This window comes from Tachyglossus aculeatus, chromosome 9, assembly GCF_015852505.1.
Source record: "Tachyglossus aculeatus isolate mTacAcu1 chromosome 9, mTacAcu1.pri, whole genome shotgun sequence".
NCBI lineage: Eukaryota > Metazoa > Chordata > Mammalia > Monotremata > Tachyglossidae > Tachyglossus > Tachyglossus aculeatus.
Genome location: NC_052074.1, coordinates 22,386,962 through 22,405,445, shown reverse-complemented (window position 1 = coordinate 22,405,445; position 18,484 = coordinate 22,386,962). Strand labels below are relative to the sequence as shown.

The following is an 18,484-nucleotide window of genomic DNA, read 5'->3' as shown; positions in this document are numbered from 1 at the left end:
ATCGACACCATTTTAAAAGTCATATTTTTTCACAATATAGAAAATCATATTTTACCTAAGAATTAAGTATTTGAAACAAGATATATGTATATATACTGTATGTACTTCATATATTCTCTTATTTTTCATTTTATTAAGTAAAAGATGATGAAAATGAAAATAAAAACCTTTGAGCTGTTGGATCTGGAGATCTGGCCTCTAATAGTATTTGAGTGGCAGGTGGATACCCCCATGATCCTGCCTGACACCGAAACTACTGTGCCTACTTTTACAAATTGTGGGGCGGTTGGAAAATTTGAAGCTCAGCAAAGAATGAATCAAAGTAGCTTAGCACTGTTAGAAACATAGACTAGAAATGGTTTTTCAGCCCTTTGTCCTGCTTACGTTATTTCTTGGTGTTGTGTTTTATATAGTGATGAGAAGGGTAAGGTGGAGCCTTTTTGCAATGTGGTAATCATTTTAGCCCCTAAGATGAGGGGTAAGGAATTTAAAAAAGATTTAAAAATTTGGCCTGCCAAGCTTACAAAGCAAATTCTCAGCAACGATTGCCACCCTCTCCCCATCTCCTCCCTACCCCGTTCCATTGCACCCGGTGCCCCCAAAATACGAAATTCCCTTATCCAGAAAGAGAAATGTTGTCTCCAAGACTGCAGGTGGCTTTTCCCCCATTTAAGACTGTCGTAGGTGAGTTGGCTTGGAAGACAACTCCTGCAGAATTTGTACCTCTGCAAGATCTATTCTCTCATGACTTAAAAGTCAAAATTTGGTCTGGGGAAAGAGGTGTAAAGTTAACTTCCCAAAAGGGTGACTTCAGGGCATCTGGTGTGAAAAGCAGAAGAGAGATTACAATTTGGAGAAAGTGACAGAGAAATTCCCCGTGTCATCTGGGTTCAGTTTCTTTTAAGAGCCTACCATCTGAGGTGTTGAACCAGTTGTGAAAATTCTGGAACAAAATCTTTCCTGGGGTTTATCATTTGTTGATGTCCTGGAAGCAGAATAGATTGGGAGGAGATAAAATGTGCCTGACTCCTGGGAAAGTTTTCCTTTTGTTTCACCCACTGGCTTGTCCTAGAATTTGTCAGCCATTACTGTTTTTCCCTCTGGCTCATCAAATACATAATGAGGAGTTTAAGAAATTAGTCTCTTAAGTACACATTCGGAAAATAGAGCTTACACTTCCTTGAAAATGGAAGGAATTGTTACATCAAAAATAATTACACAGCCTCATTGTCCAGAGGAGTAAATGTTAACAGACTAAATCAGTAGGCATCTGAAACTTAATAAGAGGGCATTTGATCTTGGGAAAATGGTACGTCATAACTCAAACTACGAAGACCGTTTAAGCAGGAAGAAAGAATTAAATGCTAACATCTGCCTTACAGTATAATTAGGAGCTAATGGGAGTTGACAACTTTCTAAAATCTGCCTCTCTTGTACACCTTTTAGATCAGTAAATAACAAGAGATTCTCATAGGAGATGGGAGCAAATAGATGTGTTTCATTCAGAATTCAGGAGAAGACAATAATGACCTGCCAAATACAGCACCTTGGAACCTGAGCTGATCCTTCACTATGGCAATTGCCTAAACCGCAGTGAACTTGTAGTAACATCTATAATAACAACTGAAGTGTTTGTTAAGCACTATGTGCCAGGCACTGTACTAAGTGCTGGGGTGGATACAAGTAAATTGGGTTGAATACAGTCCCTGTCCTGCCTGGGGCTCACAGTATTAATCCCCATTATACAGAGGAAGTAACAGAGGCGCAGAGAAATGAAGTGACTTGCCCAAGGCCACACAGCAGACAAATGGCAGAGTTGGAATTAGAACACATGACTTTGACTCCCAAACCTGTGCTCTGTCCACTGTGCCGTGCTGCCTGTATGTCATACTGCTTTCCCTGTCTTCGGAAGTCAGGAAAATAAAATCTCTCCGGTAATGACATCCTCACCAAGTGTAAGTCACCAAAATTGGAAATCGCAAAGACCGCCAAAACAGGATAAAAAGCTAAGGCTAAACCAAATTTACTTGCTGACTAAATAGGGTGTGTTTGGGAGGAGTGGGTGTTATGAGGGTACAGTACAGTGCTCTGCACATAGTAAGCGCTCAATAAATATGATTGATGATGATGATGATGAGGGTCTGAAGGGACAGACTGGAACAGCTGGGGCCAGAAAGAAGATGGTACAACCTGAAAAATTGCCGGGCCAGAAAGGAGATGGTACAACCTGAAGAACTGCTCTTGAAGGGTCTACTGAAGGGAGAAGGGCTCTGCAACAGCAGTCAGTTCTTTAAAGGAATAGGGTTTTACTTGATTATCCTTAGTACTACAAATCCCAGGAAGGGCCTTGGGCAAGGGAGGAGATCGCTAAACGAATGCAGTGGCTAAAACCTGAAATGAGGTAAGCATCCTTGGTCAGAATCTTCCTGTTTTTTGTTAGATTTTGATTGGTACATCTCTCATGAAAACCAAAACAATTTTCAGTTCCTACCTGGAACTGATTTCCAAAGGGGTAGAATGAAGAAAGCGTCAATTTATGAACAAATGGCTTCTAAGAGGCAGCACAGAGTCAGACTTACAACAAGGCAACTCATCAGGGATTGGGCTGCCTCCCTAGGAACTTTAGGCCCGGCTGCGGAGAGGAGAGGATGGGGAGATGGTATTGCCCATCCACCGGCAGTGATGAGCAATCAAGCACGATTTTTAGGAGAAAGAGGCCTTCCGTTTAACTTGCCAGAGCTGGTTATCCCCCAGTGGTAGTCAGTTAAACTTTCCGAGAGTAGAAAAACATGTCTCTCATGGAGTAATTTGCCATAGTCGTTTTGGGCCATGATGTAAGTGCAAAACGGGGATGCCACTTTGGAAAAAAATCCGATTCTCTGGAATAACTGAAAGGCTGTGGCCAATTCTAGCATTTCTATCCCCAAACAGAACGTTGTACTCTATGGAGGAGGGCTGAACGTGCGGTTTGAAGCACTTCAAACAAGAGGATAAAGACTGGAGCACGTACTATGCATCCTGAAAGTGAGTCCTAAGTTACTCTATCACTAAAATAGAAGAACATCTGAATTTACAAAAGTTCATATCTGTTCAGCAGGTGCATCTTTGGTTTCCATTTGCTGCTTGGTAAGGTTCCTTATCACCTTTGATTTTTTCTAGTTTCCCCCTCCCCTTTCTTCTTCATTCGAAATAGTTGCATCCTCTGGATTTCAGCTGCATTTTTCCAATTACTTTGTTGGAAATACTGGGCTGTAAGTTTAGTTGCGGGGGCCGGGGGAGGTGCACATTAAAAAAATTGAAGCCAACACACTAGGAATTAGCTATTAATATGGCAGGTGGTTGGGATTTTGACTCCTTATCAGCCTCTTTTTTCCCAGTTTTAGGTTTCAGGCTCAGTTTTGCCAACTCAACAGTGAATCCCTCAGTGGATATTTGAGTGCTTCTTGTGGGGCAAGCATTGTACTAGGCGCTTGGGAGAGAACAATACAATACAGTGGTGTATAACCATCATACCTATGTCTTGTCACTTCCCCAGGGTATGACTGCACAGGTCTTCTCGTGCCTCCAGATCAGACACTCTTTGGATGGAGAGTTTGGCTGGGAAAGGCATGTGTGGCTGGGTTGGGGTGGGGGAGACTTGCCAAATATCTCTTTGAAGCTGTGCTCTGCATTGCACTCCCTTAACCCCATTAGTAATAGACTTGAGGGTGAGAGGACTGGAGTGGAAGATAAGTTATTTCTGGGGGTGTCCCCCTTGGAGGGGGTTGCTTATCAAGGCTTCTCCCAGCAGGACACTGCACCCTGGGCAACAGTGTTTCAGGGATCCCTGGCAAGGCTGGGGAAAGGGACAGGGAAGGATAGGAGATCTGCAACTTCCTTTAATAGAGCCCTGAGAATAAGTTTTATTAACATGATGACAATGTAAGTTTCTTCCTGAGAAATTCAAACAGGGAAACAGCAGGAATGCAACTGATAGGATGTGTCACAAAATGGAAACGTTTCTTCTGATCCTAAATTCTTGCCCCAGATTTAAAAAAATCCCCTGATACATTGCATTAGGTTCCATCTTACTTTATCATCAGCTGTAGGAGGGACCAGAGGAGTGGGAGAAATTCCCTGTGTGTATCCTCAACTTTGAAATCTCTGGACCCATAGGGCTTAGCACTTTGATAACAAAAATCTACTTCGCAGTTCATATTTTGGTTCGATTCCTGACCCTCTTTGAACTGTTCCTTTTGTGCTTCACGTACGACTACCTGCTTCAGAATTGAATGTAAAATAGTATTTCTGCACATGGACAAAATGTGTATTTTATCTAAACGTTTGTTTTATGGTAAATAAAAGCGTATGATTTTAATATGGAACTGTTGCCTGAATCTTTTCTAAGAGGAGTGCTTACTAGAAGGCAAATCATGTTTGAGTGCTTCACCGAGGCATGGGATAATTAAGGTAACCAATGAGTTTTCTATTTGGTGATTCATCTATGACCCAAAACAGTGACATTGGAAATGGGTATAGTTCTTACCAAAGGTTGCTGAGACTACTGCAGGCATATCCAGCCACCCAAGGAGGGGCAAGCCCATCAGCACGACTTTGGGAATGTTGCTTCATTTTTGACTCAGTGCACATGAAGCTCCCTCTGAAAAATTATTTTCTTCTGACCCCCATTTCTCTCATGCCTGTTGGTATAAATGTGAAGCCAAACAGCAGAAACAGGTCAAGAACTAACACAAAAAAAAAAACCCACATGGCATGAAGGGGGCAGGGGCCCTAATTCGAAGATGATCCTGCCACCACTGCAATTGGACCCATGGGTGTGTGTGTTGGCCTGAAAAAAATCTCCTGCATCTTTTCTGGCCCTTTACGCTTTGGGTAACCATTTCTCAGACACCAATTGTTACGGGGGGAAAGATATGTTCTGCTACCAGCTAGACAAGCAGTAGTGGTGATGGCTTGGGCCGAGTCATGCACACATACCAGCACAGTCTCCCCTTATGCCCAGGTGACAGAGCAGATTATCTCAGACTGCATCATCAGCAGGTACCACCAGGCTCCCACCCATTTTTAAATCAACTTGAGCTTGTTTTGGGTAGGGAATGTGTCTGTTATATTGTTTGTACTCTCTCAAGTGCTTAGTAGAGTGCCCTGCACACAGTAGATACTCAATAAGTACAACTGATTATGACACTTAAGAGTGGCTTAATCAGAGTTGACGTCTCTGCTTTTTTGCAGAAACCAGGGGAAAAGCACGAAATGAAAAGCAGAATAGCAGCAACAACAGAATTGCTCTCTATAGAACTAGGCACACCAAACTCAGAAAACCACAGAAGCGTCAGAGAAGGCATATGCAGGCAAGGGTGGTCTGGGGAGATGACACAGCATCATTACACTGTCCCTGGCAAAAACTCATTTATAAACCCAGCTGGAACACAAAAACAATTTCACACTCTTCTACAGTGGGTTAAGCCAGGGTTAGGACATTAGAGGGGAAAGGGAAAAAAAAATAAGAGATGACTTACCCTGCTTGCTGCCCAGTCTTGGGACTCAACCTGAACCTACAATGAGAAGACACTATAAACATGAATGTTTCCCTATGCCCAACAGAGAGACAATAGCCCTATCTCTACCAGTAAGTAACACAATCTGTCAGATCTTTTGTCCTTAGTGGACCAGATTAAAACTGAACAGGAGATGTGGAATAGGCCCATTAGTCCAAAAGGGTGGAGGCAAAGAGACTCTATGTTTCAGCCCTCTAAGGAGGCAGCAAACTCATACAGTCCCTCTCGGAAGAGTTTGGCCACTATCAGGCTTCTTACCATCCCAAAAGCCATCTTGGCCAGAGCTGAGCAGATCAGGAAGGCCTGAGAAAAGATCCAGGAATAGATTGTCAACATTCAGTTTGTGCTTTTCCTGTGTGAAAATCATTTTGGTGAGCTTTAAACGTGTCCATCCCCCAGAAGTCAATCAATCAATGGTATTTATCGAGTGTTTAATGGGTGCACATCACTGTGCTAAACATTTGGGACAGTACAATACAACAGAGTTGGTAGACACATTCCCTGTCCACAAAAAGCTTACAGTCTAGAAGGGGAGACAGGAATTTATATAAATAAATTATGGCTAGGTACGTAAGTACTGTGGGGCTGAGGATGAGATGAATAAAGGGTGCAATTCCAATTGACAGGGAGTGGGAGAAGAGGAAATGAGGGCTTAGTTGAGGACGGCCTCTTGGAGTTGTACTTTTAAGCTTGTCCTCTAGATTGTAAGCTTGGGAATGTGAAGTGGGAAAAGGACTGTTTATTGTTATATTGTACTCTCCCAAGCGCTTAGTATAGTGCTTTGCACACAGCAAATGCTCAATAAATACAAGGGAGGGAGCTTCAGGCCAGAGGCAGGAGGTGGGTGATGGATTGGCAGTGAGCTAGATGAGACTGAAGTACGGTGAGTAGGTCGGTGTTAGAGGAGTGAAGTGTGAAGACTGTGCCGTAACGGGAAATCAGAAAGGTAAGGTAGGAGTAGGCAAGGTGATTGAGTCCTTTAAAGCCAATGGAAACGAGTTTGATGCGGAGGTGGATGGGCAACCGCTGGTGGTTCTTGATGTTGTGGGGAGACATGGAATGAACTGTTTTTAGAAAAATGATTCATGCAGTACAGTGAAGTATTACCCGAAGTTGGGGGAGACAGGAGGCAGGGAAAGCCACAAGGCGGTTGATAATCGAGGTGAGACAGGATAGGTGCCTGGATTGATGTGGTAGAAGTTTGGATGGAGTGGAAAGGACAGATTTTAGTGATGTTGTGAAAGTTAAACCAATAGGATTTGTTGTCCTACTGAGAGCTCACCTCCTCCAGGAGGCCTTCCCAGACTGAGCCCCCTCCTTCCTCTCCCCTTCCTCCCCCCTCCATCCCCCCGCCTTACCTACTTCCCTTCCCCACAGCACCTGTATATATGTATATATGTTTGTACATATTTATTACTCTATTTATTTTACTTGTACATATCTATTCTATTTATTTTATTTTGTTAATATGTTTGGTTTTGTTCTCTGTCTCCCCCTTCTAGACTGTGAGCCCACTGTTGGGTAGGGACCGTCTCTATATGTTGCCAACTTGTACTTCCCAAGCGCTTAGTACAGTGCTCTGCACACAGTAAGCGCTCGATAAATACGACTGATTGATTGATTGACCGGCTGAATATATGGGTTGAATGAGACAAAGGAGTTGAGGACAAGTCGATTTCCTACAGATGCTTTTGTCAGGCCACCCACCAGCAGCATGCCTATGTTATGTCCAAAAAGGATCTTGAGGAAAATGGACAGAGAGAGAGAGAGAGAGAGTGTGTGTGTGTGTGTGTGTCTGTGTGTGTGTATGTGTGCTTGGATCTGCATAAACACACATATGTGCTCATCCAGGCAGCAATTTATTTTGTTGCCCTTTGTTTCTCTCTATGCCCTTCCTCTTGCCAAACAGGAATCCAAGTACACGGCTGAAAAGCAAATTCTGCAGTCATTTTCTAAACCGAGGCTGGGAGCTGATTGCGGGGTTATGTGAGCTAATTATCCTGTCACACCTCAGGAGAACAAAGAGCAAAGAATAAGCAGGTCTTCTTATTTCTCTGTCCTCTGCTCCTGCTTCAGTAAGATTTATTTTGACAAGCTTGAGTATTTATTAAGCAGATCTAGCAATACATTGTTACCTTTTTTATTTGAAAAATCCTATGGTATACCAATGTCTGAAAAGCAAAACCGTCCTTACAGCAAGAGAAAGGAAAGAAATACTTAGAAAGTAGTAGTATTAATTATGAAGCTCTTATTGTGTGCAGAGCACTGTACTAAGCAGGGAAAAGAACACACAGGTGAGAATTAGACATGGTCCCTGACTCTCAGGGGGCTCAAAACCTAAAAATAAAAAAGAGGGGAGAGAATACTGGTGACAGCCATATAAAGACATATAAACAATACACTAAGGCAATAAAAAGACAAAAACCAAGATCAAAAGGTTTCTTTGGCTAGAGGAGAATTTCAAGCTCCTCGTGGCCCAGTCTCCTGTCACACCCAGTCACAGTAGCTGCTACAACAGCCACCACAGTCTTTTCAAGGTTTTGAGGAGGTTGTGCTATGCTGAGGTTGCTTTTCTCTTTCCTCCTGGGGTAAGGCAAGGCAGGTCAATTTCTTGGTGACACAGTGGAGATCCAATGTGGGTATCCGGGGAGGCGACGGTAGAGGAGAACGCTGAAGGCCTTGGGAGTTGAGACAGACTCACCTGGCCTTGGTGGAGAGAGAAAATAGGAAGTGTGCTCTGCAGTGGCTCTATGGGTCTTTCCAGCCATTGCTGTGTAGAGCTGAGGGAGTTGAGTTATGGAATGGAGGTTGGTAGGGATAGAGAAGCACCGTGGCCTAGTAGATAGAGCACAGGCCTGGAAATCAGAAGGATCTGGGTTCTAATCCTGGCTATGCCACTTGTCTGGTGAGTGACCTTGTGCACATCACTTCACTTCTCTGTGCCTTAGTTGCCTCATCTGTAAAATGGAGATTAAGATTGTGAGCCCCATATGGGACAGAGACAGTTTCCAACCCGATTTTCTTGTATCCACCCCGGTGCTTAGAAGAGTGCCTGGCAAATAGTAAGTGCTTAACAAATACCACAATTATTAATATTATTAATAGTGGGAGGAGGGCATATGCATAAATGTGGAGAATAAAAGTGCTGATAGAGCATCGGAAAGGATGGGAACCATCAGTGGAGGATATGCTAATTTTGGGGCATGGTTAAGGGTGAGGTGGTTGGGCCACCTGCCATTTAGAATAGCAAACATCCAAAGGGATGTTAGTTGGGGGAAAGACTCAGTTACTGCTCCGGTTGTCTCCTAATTTACAGTTAAGATGCCATTGCTATGAGTTTTTCTTTTCTGCATCCTTAATACATTTCCACTTTTCTCCTTAAATCAATCAATGGTATTTACGAAGGGCTTTCTGTATGCAGAGCACTGTACTCTTTTGCTCGATTTCAGTTTGCCACATAGCTGCTTTGAGTATCCTAATATCATCCCCCAGCTTCTCATGTTTGACCCAGTAAAGTTGTGCTGAGGTGAGGGTAGCCTCAGTGCTAAGAGACAGACTTTATTCCAGGACAACTTTGGTTTTGATGCCCACTAAAACTGTAAGCTTGTTATGGGCAAGCAAGGTGGTTGCCAATTCTGTTGTACTGTACCTTCCCAAGCACTTAGTACTGTGAGCCTGTTGTTGGGTAGGGACCGTCTCTATATGTCGCCAACTTGTACTTCCCAAGCGCTTAATACAGTGCTCTGCACACAGTAAGCGCTCAATAAATACGATTGAATGAATGAATGAATGCTCTGCATATTGTAAGCGGTCAGTAAATACCATGGACGATGATCTTGCCTTCCCGTGTTGAGTGTGGCTCTTAAGTGATACTATCATACCTGTTCAAGGAGTCAGATGAGAGGGTTGACAAGTGGATAAGTCCACAGATCTGAAGACCGTCAGTTTGTTATGAAGGCTGATGCCATGCAGCTGCCACACTCTGGTATTTCCCAAAGGATATGCTGGACTTCCTGATTCACTATTCAATTTACCTGGCACTGTCATGCTGGCCAGTGTACTATCTAGGTCATAGGATTCTGTAATGGTTTCTGTAATAGTTCTGTTTTGCCGATGGGGATTAAGACTGTGAGCCCCCCATGGGACAACCTGATCACCTTGTAACCTCCCCAGTGCTTAGAACAGTGCTTTGCACATAGTAAGCACTTGATAAATGCCATTATTATTGTTATTGAGCTCTATAAAGCCTTTCCCAGGTTTTCCTCTTCCTGATAAATATCAACCATTTTGTTTGTCATTTTTGCTACTGCATATTGGGTCAATGACTCTGGAGAACAGTCAGCCATGACTCCGAAATCCTTTTCCTGAGTCATTACATCCAACTCAGAGCCCACTGTGTAATTTGGATTATTTCCCTCTAAATATATTATCATACATTTGTTCATACTGAAGTTCATCTGCCACTTTTATGACCACTCAATTGGCAAAAATGCCACACTTTCTCCTCTTGTCTGTCATTTATTTTAAAGGCTGTCTTTCTAGACTGTAAGTTCCTTTACGGCAGGGATCATGTCTACCAAGTCTACTGTATTGCACTTTCCCAAACGCTTAGTATAGTGCTCTGCACAGTTAAGCACTCTAATGCCACTGATGGATCGACTGATTAGGTGAACTCTCCATTTTTTAAAGAACCTCTCTTACTCTGTTATATTGTACTCTCCCAAGTGCTTAGTACAATGCTCTGTGCATAGTAAGCAATCAATAAATACCACTGGGTAATTGATTTATTATTCTGCAGTTTTTCTGTCAGGTTTCCTGATTTTGCTTTTTTAAAATGCTATAGCAATATTTTACCTGTGCCTCTAAAATATTTTAAGGAGTTTCCAAACTTCTAAGTAGGCAAGGTTTTTTTTTTTTTAATTTGTCTATGTGCTCCCCAATCCTAAACTGTACTGTGGGTATCAGTTTGCCTGGTATAAACATTCCAGTTTCCTTCTGGAAACTTTCTGAAAGCTGCATGCTACACTGGTGATCCCAAATTCTCCACCTAGGAATTTTGCAACTTTACTCCGAAGTTCCATCAAGAAAATTCCAACCAGCCCTGATTTTATTTACATACCAACTGTCTAAAAATATTATATTTGCTCTCCATAATTTGAATCAGTTCCCTGACCCAATCAATCAATTGGAGTCTGGAAACTTCTCTAATGTTTTAAAATCATTTTTTTTTCCAATGGTGTAGCATACAGAAATTCCAGAAAACGAATTTCACATATGAAGGACCAGAGGACTACATTACCCATGATTTACCCATGATTTACTAAAAAGGCAGTGTCTAAAATATACACCAGGCTCCACTGTGTACAGAGCACTCAACTAGGCACTAGAGGAAGTTACAAAACAACTGCAAGAACTTGGGCAGGTGGCATGGCTAAACTTTTATTCCATCATCACAAATCCGTCAGGATAGTACAAGCTAAGAGTAGTTTTAGTCAGTCAACAAGTATTTGACTACCCTCGGGGTGCCTTTGCCATTTTAAGCACTTAAAAGATACACATGGGCCGTGCCCCCAAGCTGGGTACGGGAAATCATCCCCACATCAAAAATATTTTGTGCATAGATTTACAAGACTTAGATTAATGCACTGAGTGGGAAAAGTGGGAGATGGTTCAGGCTGGCATACTGGAAAACCAGTGGGGTTTGAGAATAAGTGACTGACACAGTTTAAAGTTCTCGGTAAAGAAGGGCTTGGCTATTTAGGGCAAATGAGTCAACAGCAAATTTAAGCAATGAAACAGTACCCCAATGTCTGTTTCTCAATTTTTACTTGCTTTAGCAAGTACGATGTCCTTATTCAAAGAGTAACTTGTATTTATAATTACAGAGCCTAGGACAAATTAAAAAAGGCTTAGTGGAAAGAGCACGCGCTTGGGAGTCAGAGGTTGTGGGTTCTAATCTCTGCTCTGCCACTTGTCAGCTGTGACTTTGGGCAAGTCACTTCACTGTGCCTCAATTCTCTCATCTGTAAGATGGGGATTAAGACTTTGAGCCCCATGTACCTACCCCAGCGCTTAGAACAGTGCTTGACACATAGTAAATGCTTAACAAATACCATCATTACTATTATCAGTGCTTAGAATAGTGCTTGGCACAAAGTAAGAGCTTAACAAATACCATCAGTATTATTAAAAATAACGGAAGAAGTTTCTGTATAACTTATTTTAAAACTACAGAATGGAGTTACAGTTGGTAAAAAAAAAGTTTCAATTATGAGGAGGAGAATTGGACATATTTTCAATTGGCACTATTCACGGTGCAAGCATAAATGATATTTGATTTTCAGCCTATATTTCCTCTACTGTACTCCCTCAAATACTTAGTACAGTGCTCTACACATAGTAAGCACTCAGTAAATAGAACTGATTTATTTCCTATCCTCAAGCACTTAAGTAAATGTGTACATTTTTATTTGGATTTTAATTTGGATATTCACTGACTTCTGCTACTTCAACCTGATACATCTGAACTACTTCCTGATGTATCCTCTTACATACCATATACTTTTTCTACATGGTTTTTGTCTGTCTCCCCCCTTAGATGATGAGCTCTTTGAGAGCAGGGAACATGTGTTTGGCTTTTGTTGCACTTTCCCAAGTGTTTAGTAAATGTTATATACTCAGTAAGTACCACTCATTGAGTAATTGACCGAGAGCTTTACATGTCTCTGGGAAAAAGGAAAAGGAGGCATAGCAAGAGATAGTTCTAGAGAAGGTTTCCAAGACAAAGTTAGGCACTAAGGCAATATAAGGCATTCTATTGAGGTGTGTCTCATGTTACATCACATCTATTACTCCCCAAATCACTCAATCATCCCCCTCTGCTTAGTGCTTTGTCCTCCACATTAGCTCTCCCACGATTGGCAGGTCAATGTTTCTGTGCATGTAATTGTGGAGGAATGATGGCTGAATAGACTTGTAACAAGTCCAAATTGGCTCCACAACCTCTGAAGTGGGTGGGGCCCCCCAAACGGTCTGCACACTTCCAAAGGGTGGAAACAAGAAGGATAGCCCCAGGAGGGTGGAAATGCATGAGGTGTCCAAAATAGGAGGTGGTGTCATGAGATGAAATCCAGCTAATGAAATGTCAGGCAGAATGCCAAGACTCAATTACCCACTAGCAAGCTCAAAACAATGAGGAAGCAGAATTGTCTTCTCGCTGAGGAAATGACTATTAGACGGATAGCACCCCCTCTTGAGGCATGTGAAACTGGGAGAGGCATTCTGAAAAAAGCTATAGGTGGAGAGGAAGGCAATCACAGAATTAGTAGCATTTATCACAGACCTATTCAAGCGATGGTATTTATAGAGAGCTTACTGTGTTCAGAGCACTAAGTGCTGCAAGTACTGAGCTAAATGCTTAAAAGTACAATATGAGTTTGAGATGTGAACCATGCCTTCCAGTAACACACACAACCAAAAATGGGAAGATAAACCACTTTTCTTCTCTATTTTCTCTCACTTCTGCTTCATTGAGGCATTTGAGTCTGTACCACTTGAGAACTTTGGTACTCACCCCAGTCCCAAACATTGCTTCCCTTATCTGTAATTAATTTTAATGTCTGCCTCCCCTGCTAGACTGTACGTACATTCCTTGAGGGCAGAGGTCATGTTTACCTACTCTACTGTAGTCTCCCAAGCCTCTTAGTACAATGCTCTGTATGAAATAAGTGCTCAATAAAATAGTCAAGTCGTTGGCTTGCTCACTCTGACCCCCTCCAGATAGGGTATCAGTCCACCCACAGGTTTTCTCCTTCTTTCAGTATAGCTAACTTCTCAGTTCCTTTCCCCCTTTGTTGCCCATTCTGCTCCTTGATGGCCTTTGACTCAAGGCCTCTGAAACTCCATCCAACAGGAATCCTTCATGGCAGCTACTAGGGTCTCCTTCTTTATCAGATGAGCCCAGCCCAGGCTTCCCCCGACTCCTGGTTCAGCCATTTCCCTGATTCCTTTATTCCCACATCTCCGGCACAAAACTCCCTCTTACATCTATCCTACTTTAGAAAAATCACAAATGCGTCCTTGTCATACTCTTCCTTCATTTTTAGGAAAAAAACCCTCACTCAATATTGTGGTTTGGGGAAAACCAGAGAAGTGGAGAAAAGTGCATGAAGTGGTTCAAACTGGACAAGAAAAACATGCAGGGGACTCAAAGCCCCCCCCAAAGTGGTGGGACACAGGTGGAGAGCAGCCCACATGTGACACATACCAAAAACATGTTTCAACACACACACGCTTCATGAAGCATTAGGGATAATGAAAATATCAGCCTTTCCTCTTGTCTATCCACCTATTTACAGCCCTCTGTTTTCTAGCTCATCACTTTTCCCCTCACTAGAACTCCCTCTCTTTTACCCCTTTTCTGGGTTCTGTTCTTCCTCCTTGGCATCTCTGGGCCTTCCAACTGGGACCTCTTACTGGTGAAAGTCCCTTAATTCTGTAGAAGGAACCCTTGTCTTTTCCAAGGTATTAAAATTTAAAAGAAAAAAATTGGTGAGGTGCTGTAGCTATTATGCTTCTATCAGCCCAGTGATTTTTACATTCCTCAAATTTAAAAAATTGCTATATTTCCCTGGTAGGATTTGTTCTTCACCAAGGCAGGCGGCTTACTTTTCTTCTCTTAATCTATTTATTATTTTAACAGTTACTGCCATCAGACTTGTTTATAGCTGAAACCATATTTGTTTCCTTTTTGAAAATCTGAACATCTGCTTCTCTGGAATTCTATGTACCTATATAGTTATCACACAGTTTTCAAAATGTTTTTCTGCAAAACCAGTTAACAGTGCTTTCTATCAACTAAGTAAGGGGTTAAAAGTACTGCAACTTGCAGCTGCTGAAAAGTGCTGAGGCTCATCTGTCATTACCGCTCCATCTTCACAAGCAACAAGGACTTCAGCCAGACTACGACCTGAAGCCAGAAGTTTACGGTGAAAATGGACATCTCCACCGGGATGGCTCACCAACCCTAAATCAGTATGTCCAAAACCGACTTTTTCATCACCTCTCCTTAATCTTCTTCTCTTCCTACCTTTCCGATCACTGCTGACAACATCACCCCTCTTTGCCTCAGAAGCTTGCAGCCCTGGTGTCATTTCTGATGCTCTGTCATTTTCCTCCTACATTGTCTGTTTTTAAATCCTGCCTGTTATTCTTCCATATTTCACACATGCTGCATGGCAATGAGGTGACTTTTGCTTTTACAAAATATAAAACTGTCTTGTGGTCCCACACTGGCATCCCCAGCTGGCGACCAGGTAAGCCCACTCATTTTCTTTTTAATGGTATCTGTCATCTCTTCTCTGCCACTCTGTGACTTTTAGTTGTTCCTATTCCCTTGCAGTCAGTTCCTGTGTATCCCTTGCCACACTCCACAGTGCCTCCAAAACTTTGGAACTTCTGGCACCAGGAGGGCAGTGGGACTAGGATGGAAAAGTCAAGAGGAGGAGAAGGTTCAGCGGTAAAGGTGAGTATGGTACTCTCCCAAGCAAGTACAGTGCTTGGCACATAGTAAGTGCTCAATAAATACCATTGACTTACTGATTAGTTCTGTTAACAGTGGGCTTCAGCCCTCTCTTTCAACTGACTTCCTCTTATCCATGCTCTTCTACCACTATTCTGCAGCTCATCCACTGTGTTCCTGGTCCCCACAAGCAAAATTTCTATTTCTCACATATGACCCTCCCTGCAGGGAATCCTCTCAACTTTTTGCTATGTCAAACCACATCCCTCCACTTTTTCAAAATCTCATGAAAAAGTCATTTCCTCCACGAGGCGTATTCTGAATAATTCTCCATCTTCCTGGTCATTCCATCCACAGCCTTAACATTTAAGCGCTTACCTGTTTAGTTATATGCCATTTATAATTTAATTACTTATTTTTTCCATTACTAGTATCTATTCTCTTGCTTTTTTTACCTAGTCTATATTTGGCAATTTGTGTCTACTTATCTCCCACATTAGACTATAAAAGCCTCAGAGGAACCACACCTTCTGCTTTTATTTGACCTATTCTAAGCACCTATACACAGTGTCGACACACAAAAGGTGCTGAATAAATGTTGAAGTCAGAGTATGATCGAGGAAAAAAAAGTTAAGTCTTGTAGCCTTGACTTCCCCATTCCCAATAATCCAGCTCTCCAACAAGGCAGCCAAGAGTGGATGGCAGGGGAAGCAACATCTCTTTAGAGCATTGTGAGTTTCATGTTACTTGATTGGGAGTCGGGAAGAGAAGGGATATAGTCTAATTTTATATTTGTGTCACTTATGTGTCGGTCTTTCCTCTCTAAATTCTAAGATCCCTATGAGCAGGGACTGTTTTCAATGTACATGCTTTTTGTATATTTGAACATGTAAAGCAGCATGGCCTAGTGGAAAGAGCATGGGCCTAGGAGACTACTGAACTAGGTTTTAATCCCAGATCTGCCACTCGTCTGCTGTGTGACCTTGGGTCCAACCTGATTATCTCATATCTAACGCAGCACTTGTATCTATCCCAGTATTTGGCGCATAACAAATACCACAATTTTTATTATATTTCCAATCAAGTCCCAAGAAGAATCCAAGTCACAAAGTACACACACACACACACATATTAGTTATGAAAGGGGCTAAATTGCAATACAAAAATTACAGCAATCAAAATTTGAAAGAAAGGTAAGGGAGAGGGAAGGCAGGAAGAGGAGAGAAGGCCTAAGGAGTTCTCAGTTGTTCCTGCTGCATCTGAGGCAATCCCCTAGGAAGGTGGAACAGGAGTGTGAAAAAAGTAATCTTCTCAGGAACTCGGCACAACCTTTAGTAGAGTACACTGCCCAGTGATCAATAAATCAATCTTATTTGAGTACTTACTTTGTGCACAGCACTGTACTAAGCATTTGGGAGAGCACCTCCCTGCTTTTAGTCCAGTGGAAAGAGCACTCCTTCGAGAATCAGGAGACCTGGAATCTAGTTCTGGGTCTTCCTGCATCTGGCAAATATGGGCAAAAGCCTCCAAGGAACTTCACACTGTGTTGCCCCCTTTTCCTCCTACTGACTTGCTGCTCCCTGTGCTCCAGTAGGAGTATGTCTGATAATGGGTAAGAGAGCGAGCAGTGCTGTACAAACCACTAACATTTCCTCTGAGCTGGTTCTCAACCTTGGAGGAGTCTTAGGACTGGAGCTCCTCTGTCATTTCTGATGGGGGATTACATTTCTGGGTCCAGTTCTGGGTTCTGCATTGGAGGGGATTAGGAGGACTTGGAGAGGGTTCAATGGGGAATGACGATTAAAAGCCTGGAAAATAGGATCAATGAAGACCTAGGGAACTGAAATTATTTAATCCAGAGAAAAGAGGGGACAATTTAATTAGAGTCCTCAAGTAAACAAAGTTATTAAACAGAGGATGATTAACCTCTCAGCATCATCAACCACAGTACTGGGGACTTGAAGCAAATTAGTAGTATACCAGTGAGTATAAAGCAAGAGGAAAGGGGCAAGACTGAATTAGGTTTTTGCAGAAGGAAAACAATTCTTACAGTGAAGGAAGTTGGAGATTTAGTGGTCTTCAGAAATGGATTGATTTTCAAGTCACGGATGGTGAAGGTAAGGTTATATGAAAGCAAGGTGATGGACTATGTGACCCCCGAAGGTTCCTACCAGCCTTATTTTTATCTCAAACTTGCCCAGATTTTGATCTTCATTTTGAAACTAGTCTAAGGGCCCATCAAACAATGGGGAATAGTGATCATGATGGAGGTGGGCTGCAGACTGAAGAGAGCTGATCCAGTGGAATTTGGGTACCTGGGTGTTTGAAGGTCTCTGGGATTTTGTTTAGCAGAATGACTTCTATTCAGCAAACAAGGCAAACATAACTTTTCTTGCATTAATGTTGAATACATTTCTGCTATAATGTCTTAGCTGTGTTCCTAGGAAACCTTGTGTTATGGGAAAATCCTGTTACAGCAGTCACTGATTCATGACAAATGATAAGGCCTAGTGGAAAGTGCCCAGGACTGCGAGTCACAGGACCTATGTTCTAGTCCTGGCTCAGCCAGTTGCCTGCTGTGAGACCTTAGGCAAGTTACTTAACTTCTCTGGGCATCAATCTCCTCATCTGTTAAATGGGGATTAAATATATATTCTCCCTTACCCTGAGACGGTGTACCCCATGTAGGACAGCTCGTTGTGGGCAGGGAATGTCACTCTGCACACAGTAAGCACTCAATAAATACATTTTAATGAATGAATGACAGGGACACTGTCTAGGTATAATTGTATTGTATTATCTATTCCAGATCTCAGCACAGTTCTTAGCACAAACTAAAAAATACACATCTTGTTTTGATTAATTAATGGACTGGGGAAGAGTTTTGAAGATACCACCTTGCTTGATTTATTTTCATACAATTCCCTACATTATTGGTATTTATAGCATTAGCAGAAGGCTTTATAATTGTTAATTTAATGAATTAGATCCTGTAGAGTTGAAAAAACATACAGAAACACAAAGCATTGGTTACTACAATTCAGTGAGGCTGAGACAGAGACTGGGAAGTACGGCTTTGACCAATACTACGCACACACTGTTTCTTCCCACACCAAATCTATTTGCAGCAAAACAGATTCATGTAGTGGTAAAATGTTCCCTAATTCTTCCATCATCTGATATCCAAATCATGTAATTAAACCAGGGATCACAACAAAAATAGCCATCTTCAGTTCCTTCAAATGTGAAAAGTATGTTTTACCAAGAATACCAAATTGACTAATCCAAGAGAAATTGAGAATTATCTTATTCAACATATCGAAGACACTTTTATATCATCAAGAGCTTTGACACATTTGTGTTAAGTCCTTTACTCCTAGTGCACTTCCAAACCTTTCTCTAAGAT

At 42.1% G+C, this 18,484-nt stretch overlaps 1 long non-coding RNA gene across 1 annotated transcript in view; it reads right to left on the bottom strand.

Moving 5' to 3' along the window:
* The window catches only part of LOC119932343, a 52,181-nt gene that overhangs the window by 27,361 nt on the left and 6,336 nt on the right, over positions 1 to 18,484 (bottom strand). Inside the window, exons 2-3 of the long non-coding RNA XR_005452303.1 lie at positions 5,520 to 5,555; positions 4,526 to 4,679 (exon numbers count right to left, since the gene is read on the bottom strand). This is a non-coding gene — a long non-coding RNA (uncharacterized LOC119932343). The remainder of the gene's footprint in view (positions 1 to 4,525; positions 4,680 to 5,519; positions 5,556 to 18,484) is intronic.